The following is a 6,829-nucleotide window of genomic DNA, read 5'->3' as shown; positions in this document are numbered from 1 at the left end:
CCTCCAAAAGCATGACACTAAGGGGCTAAAGAAAACCAATGTCTCACAAACCTTTAGGATAAGTTCTAGGAAGAAAGATATGGGAATAGGAATGCCCTATTCAGTTCAGCAGATAGCTCCTACTCAAGCCATAGGCTTGAGAATACTCCAACTAATCAAAGGTCAGTTCACACCTGGGATGGGGATTAAACTGATTGAACTACAAGTAGATGCAGCAAGGCACACAAACCATATAGCTGATGGGAAAACAGGAGGCAAGCCAGTTTCTGTTCCAAGGTCTGGCTCATTAAAGAGAGTAGGTGAACCTAAGGAATTCTCACAACAAGGTATGACTTATTCTGATACAGCAGATATTGAACAGTTATTCATTGGTTCTGAGGAGGATTTCAATATAGAGGAACAAACTGAAGCTATGGTTCAAATATTTATTCTAAACTACCTGAAGAGGAAGAAATGGCCTGGGAGCTAAATGCCTGAAATGTTAATGAACCTGCTGTTGTGAGTAATATGCCTCTAAAGCTCAGGCTGAGTTCTGTGCTTGGAATAGAGATAATGAAGTCGAGCTGAGCTTCAAGCTCTCTGAGGCTCATAGCAAGTGTGGAGACTGTGGATTGTTCGTGACTGTTGCAGTTCAGTAGCTACAGTAAAAATGTTTGGTATTTTGAACTTTTAAATAGAAAAGCCAAACGGGAGCTTCAAGAACAATAACAAACCTTGAAAAGGGAATGGGAGGGAGTACAATACCAAATTCATTGGGAGGTTGGTTCCCTCTTCACTGGGCCCAGATAGTGAAAGCTCAGTGGAAGAATAGTTCAAGGTACTGCTTAAAATAGGAATGCATGTAAAAGAATCAGTGCATGGCTGCCTAAAGGAAGCCTAAAGTGTGGCCCAGGCTTAGGCCTATGTAAGGCCTCCATTGAACACTATTTTCATTTTTCTTTTTTGTGCATAAACCTCTGGCAAGGTTTTGAACTGTGCTAGTGAACAGAATGTTTTGCCTTTATGAAAGCTGAACTGTGGAATTGAAAGGAATGTTTTGGTTATTATAAAGAAATGTCTATGAGTTGTCTGGCTGTTTGCATGATGGATAACCTTTTTGTTTGAAGATATTGGTTTTGGAAGAAAATATACTATAATCCAAGGAATAAACCTGTTTGGGAAACAGATTATGTTGTGTTGGAACTAGTAAAAAAAGTAAAATAACCTTTTTTTTTTTTTTTTCTTTTGTGTTTACTTCTTTGCTACTCCATTGGACCACTCGGACTGGCACTTGTGTGTTGCCTGGAGAGACCTGCTCCGTAATCTGGTCTCCCTTGACTGTAGACAATAGCCCTAGAAGGAGACTGCCCAAACTTTGTTGGTTGGGCTGAGAACTTTTCAGTGACCCCTGAGCTATACATATATATGCAATTCCAGCGCTTAAATCAGCTAATAATAGGTGCACCCATTCATAATTAAAGTGGGGGGAGGGTGTATTTTAAACTCTTAGGTACCCTTATGAAACAAAAGCACACTCTTGAATGCACATCCTATTTTACAGTATTGTGGTGGCTCTTTGAATAGCACTGGGAAGCTCAGTAACACCCTGAGAGCTTACCTGGAGGATGCATCATATTTTGCTATTTAGACACATTCTACTATTTACAGCAGAACATAACCAGAGATACATTGCAGGTAGATATTAGAAATTATTATTGTACTCTTTAAAATAATAATTCTTTCTTCTATGCAGAAATAACGTTATCTGGAAATAAATTTTGTTTCCAATGTCTTTTTGGTTGATGACCTTTTCTTTTCTTGCTACAAATAAAACCTGTCCTTTTCATTTCTGTCTTGTGTTTGGATTCCTGATGTAAAAATGTTCTTGCTAATGATAGTTTTGTCAGTGATATTTTTGCCCTTTCATAATATTCTGAAAGAAAAGAAACGCACATCTGGGACTATATTTGCACTGTGGTCCTCTACTGCAGCAATAAATGCATTAATTTTAATTTATTTAAATGTAGGTGAAAGACAAAAAAGGTCCGTTGTTTCAAAATGTCAGTGTTCCAGGGCAAATTTGAAAATAGACCTAGCAACCAAAATTGGCTAGCTTAAGAAATAAACATTCATCGTGAGATAGGATAATCAAGTGGTCCAATGAATAAGCCCACCATCTGTCAAAGTAAAAGACATTTTTAATTGCTTTCTAAAAGCTAGGATCCTAATACAGAATAGAACTACATAGAGGGAAATCAATGTTTTCTATAATAGTGGACAGGTGCTCCTATGCACATACACCGTGACTTGCTTAGATATCCATAGAGCAGAGGGATGCTACCTGAAGGGTGATACCTAACATCCAGAAATATTCTGCCATCATGCATAAGATACATCCCCACTGCACTAAAATACAGTGTCATGATGTCTTTGAATATTGAATATTTCAGGGTACCCACAGTTTACATTAATAAAAGAGTAATTTGATATACCACCTTTCTGAGATACAGCCAAAGAGGAACATTTTCGATAGTGTGTCCAACTCCGATTTGGATGTCCTCAGAAGTATAAGCAAAAATGTAAAAAATCCATTTTTGAAACTGCTGGATCTCTATATATATCTATATATCTTTTTTTTTAAATTCACCTATTTAGATGTCTTGGCTGTCTGGATGTCTAACTTTTTTGGCCATTTTTAACCACAAAAACATCCATAGAAACATGATGAGTGATAAAGGCTGAATGGCCTATCCACTCTGCCCATCTGCAGCATCCATTATCTCCTCCTCTCTCTAAAAGATACCACATGCCTATCCTACGTTTTCTTTAATTCAGACACAGTCTTTGTCTCCACCATCTCTATTCCACACATCTACTGCCCTTTCTGAAAAAAAAAAAAAAAAGTATTTCCTTGTATTATTCCTGAGCCTATCACCTCTTATTCTCATTTTATGCCCTCTCACTTTCAATTAGCTTCTAAAATTTCTTTGCTGAATCGTGTCCCTGTCTACTTTGCATGCGTTTTCCCTCATTTGCATGCACGGATTGGAAGCGGATTGCAGGAGAGGTTAGTGAATCAGGCCAGAGGGAAATCTGGTGGCAAAGGGGTCGCAAACCGATCGGTACATGATTGGTTTGTTTAGTGAATCTAGCCCAATGTAAGAAGGCATTGCAATAACCTAACTTTACTGGCACTAAACATTGCACAACAAGGAGAAAAACTAGGTTTCAATGTCCACAACATATGCAACTGAAAAAAAATGAAGACTGTCGCATGATCCACCTGTTCTTTCATATTGAGCCATGCATCTAGCACCGCGTCTAGACTCTTTGCCTCTCCAACACTGTTAGCTAATTCCTCCCTTACCTCAATAGCGGGGGAGCAAGAACTGGACATCTGTAAGCTACACCCAGTTCTTTAAAAAAAACAACAACAACCTAACAGTGCAATATAGATGTTAAAGAACAATGTAGAGAGCACCGATCCTTTGAGACCCTCATTTTCACAGGACAATTGGGGGTCTCCTAATCCCTTAAGAATTGTAATTCAAGGCTCAAGGTTCATTTATATGAGATCCACAAATATATAAAGCCAAACAAAAGTTGGGAGGGGCCAAAAATGTAAAATAATGCAAAATACCTGCTCCTAATTCTCTAATTTGCACACAGAACCCTACAAACAAGATTGCACTTATTTAAATAATTTGTCAAATGTTCATAGAGGGTGATTTATATGGGAACCTCCTATCAATCCTTAAGGAATTCACCTGCGTATATCCACAGTAATTGTGCAGGGTTTACTCACAATCATCACATATCACCACCCTGTATATAAATCGTTTTTAAATTCAGAAGTGCTGTGTGCATAAATCAGAGAAATCAAAAATGTTAAATATAAAGTCGCTTAGACCCATAAATCCTTATACAAGAAAGTTTCCATCATGATTCAAAAAATAAATGGAGATGGAGACTTATCTTAAGGTAGGGTGATTGAGAGGGCACTCTCTAAAGTTGAAAGGGGATAGATTCTGTACGAACATAAGAAAGTTCTTCTTCACCCAGAGAGTGGTGGAAAACTGGAACGCTCTTCTGGAGTCTGTCATAGGGGAAAACACCCTCCACGGATTCAAGACAGTTAGACAAGTTCCTGCTGAACAAGGATGTGCGCTGGTAGGGCTAGTCTCAGTTAGGGCACTGGTCTTTGACCAAAGGGCTGCCACGTGAGCAGATTGCTGGGCATGATGGACCACTGGTCTGACCAGCAGCGGCATTTCTTAAGTTCTTATCCTTGTGATGCCCACAAATGTTCAAATATTTCCTTAAGGGGGGGGGGGTGTTTCAACTGATTGCCCTACAGAGTACCCCATTTTGAGACTTACTCAGGGGCACATCCCGTTGTTTATAAAATGTTAGCTTCTCTATATCATTGTGGAATCTCATTTATATGAGATACTGCTTATCCTAGTTATAGATGTGTTTTAGAATAATGTAATTTAAAAGCAAGAAAATAAATTACATTCAGTACTTCGCATAGGACAAAGCGGATCAAATTGTCATCTGAAAATTTAAATAATGCCTTAGACACACTGGCATGATCCAGACCTCATACAAGGATCTTCCATAACAACTAATATAGTATATTGTACTGAAATATAAGACCAATACTGTAAACCCACAATCACAGTAATGCAACTGGTAAACATAAAATATAAAAAGTGTTATGCAAACTTTTGTAATTAATGCTTATTTTGCCATTTTACAGGCTCCTCTTCTTGAGGAATCTGATATAGTTTGTTTCTTGTTATATTTGATTCATTATTGTTTATCTTCAGTTTCAGAGTGTCAACTTTCCTGCACAAGAAGTAATTTCTTGATTTCTATGAGATATGAAATTTGTTTGTTTTTCATTTCCCTTAGGACATGTTTCTATGCACTTGAAATGCAAGACCAAACTTGTTTCATTGGAACAGCATTTTGGATAGTATCTCTATCCTTCCTTCTTTTCTAAATAGAAATAAGTATAAAGATTATCTATGATTTTGATAACAATATACTTTGCTGAGGCCTTATGGTTTTCTCCAGTGACTTTGCTTCAAGGCTATGGTCTCTTCTCATACATGCCAAGATGAGGATGGAGATATCAGATGTTAAGTTGTCCTAGCCCATATTTCTGGTGCCTACCTATGATGTGAATCACGTCTCTGTAGGCATTTTAGGCCGCTTAATGCCACGTATGGCATTAGACATGCCCACAGTGGCATTAGGCAGCCTAAAGTGCTATGGAGTGTGCAATTCTGTGCCGATTTTTTTTTTTTAGGTGCCAGAAGGCATCTTAAAACTCGGTTAAATGTTGTTTCAATGGCATTTTTTATTGTTTGGACACCTACTGGTGCCTAAAAAAATGGCACTGTTTAGAGAATCTGGGCCTTGGTGCCTACAGCACCCTTTTGCTACTGATTATACCCACTATTCAGACGTTCATAGCTCATCTAATATAATAAAATGCTAGGCCGCGCATGCGCACTCCCATCTGTGTGCGCCGGTTTTCTGTGAGCTATAGGGCACCGCAGATAGGAGTGCGCATGCGCGCGAAGCTCTCTCTCTCCCTCCCCCCGAGGTGGATGTCGGCCGCCGCGGCTGTCGGCGGCCCAAGGCGGATGTCGGCCGCGGCGGCCCGAGTCAGATGGCGGCCTCGGCGGCTGTCGGTGGCTGCAGGCCACGGCAGCCAATCCCGGAAAGCATTTTAACATAAGTAGGGCATGGAGTTCAGGAGGAAGGTATGGGGGGAGGAAAATATTGCACAGGGAAGTGGGGTGGGAGGGAAATGCTGCAATACACGGAAATGGAGGGGCAGAAAAGGGGTTGATGGACAGGGGAAGAGGTGCTGATGAACAGGGAGGGGGGCAGAAAAATGAAGACAAGCCTACTGCTGGACAGGGGGAGCAGGAAGGAGGTGATGATGGACAGGGGGAGGTAAAACAAAGGGAGAAGGGCTTCTGCTGGATAAGGTGAGCAGTAATGGGGTGGTGGAGGACACAGGGGAGGTAAAAGGAAGGGAGATTGGACAGGGGGAGCAGGCAAGGGGTGGTAGTGGACAGCCAAGGAAAAAAAAATTAAAAAGACAGACAGAAATACAGAAAGCGGCTAAGGAGAGAGAAAAAAAAATAAAGACACACACACACACACACATATATTCTAGCACCCGTTAATGTAACGGGCTATAAGACTAGTATTCTATAATAGATATATGGCTGGCGAATAAAGACCTATTTACACTAGTGGACAGCTCCTCTGTTGAGGCAACAGTGTGGTCAGCTCACACTCTGATTTGGTTTAAACTATCCCGCTCTTCTACGAAACTGCGATAGCAGTTTTTAGCGCAGAGAGCTGCGCTGAATGGCCCATGCTGCTCCCGACGCTCATTGAGTTCCTATGAGCATCGCGAGCAGCATGGGCCACTCAGCGCAGCTCCCTGCGTTAGAAACTGCTATTGCAGTTTCGTACAAGAGGGAGTATATCTTCAACCCTCTGGTAGAGGGCAGAGATTCTGGAGGCTAGATGACAGCCTCCTTGCTGACCCAAACAATGTATGTCTAATTGAGAATGAGTTAAAAGAATATAGCTGAAGTTTCCTCAGTGATGTTTTGGGAGGGACTTAAGGTAGTGCTGTGGGGTAAGATAATAGAGTTGAGGATCCACATATGAAAAACTAAGCGACAGAAGTCAGAGGAACTTAGACTCCAAATCTATCGATTAGAACAGGGCCACAAAGGGGGCAGCTTCTACCTGCAACAGAGTCACAAATAAATAAGCTTGGAATGGAACTATAAGCATTGGAGTTGGAGAAAGT

At 40.6% G+C, this 6,829-nt stretch overlaps 1 protein-coding gene across 2 annotated transcripts in view; it reads left to right on the top strand.

The window, feature by feature from the left end:
- Window positions 1-228: 228 nt before the first annotated feature.
- The window catches only part of LOC117357727, a 78,423-nt gene continuing 71,822 nt past the window's right edge, over window positions 229-6,829 (top strand). Inside the window, exon 1 of one of the 2 annotated variants that reach the window (XM_033938714.1) lies at window positions 229-326. The gene's annotated coding sequence lies outside the window, so the exon portion shown is untranslated. The remainder of the gene's footprint in view (window positions 327-6,829) is intronic. The other variant, XM_033938713.1, reaches the window with a different exon arrangement.

Source organism: Geotrypetes seraphini, chromosome 3 (assembly GCF_902459505.1).
Source record: "Geotrypetes seraphini chromosome 3, aGeoSer1.1, whole genome shotgun sequence".
In the NCBI taxonomy this organism is placed as follows: domain Eukaryota; kingdom Metazoa; phylum Chordata; class Amphibia; order Gymnophiona; family Dermophiidae; genus Geotrypetes; species Geotrypetes seraphini.
The sequence above is the reverse complement of the archived record's forward strand: the minus strand, read 5'-3'. Positions and strand labels throughout refer to the sequence as shown.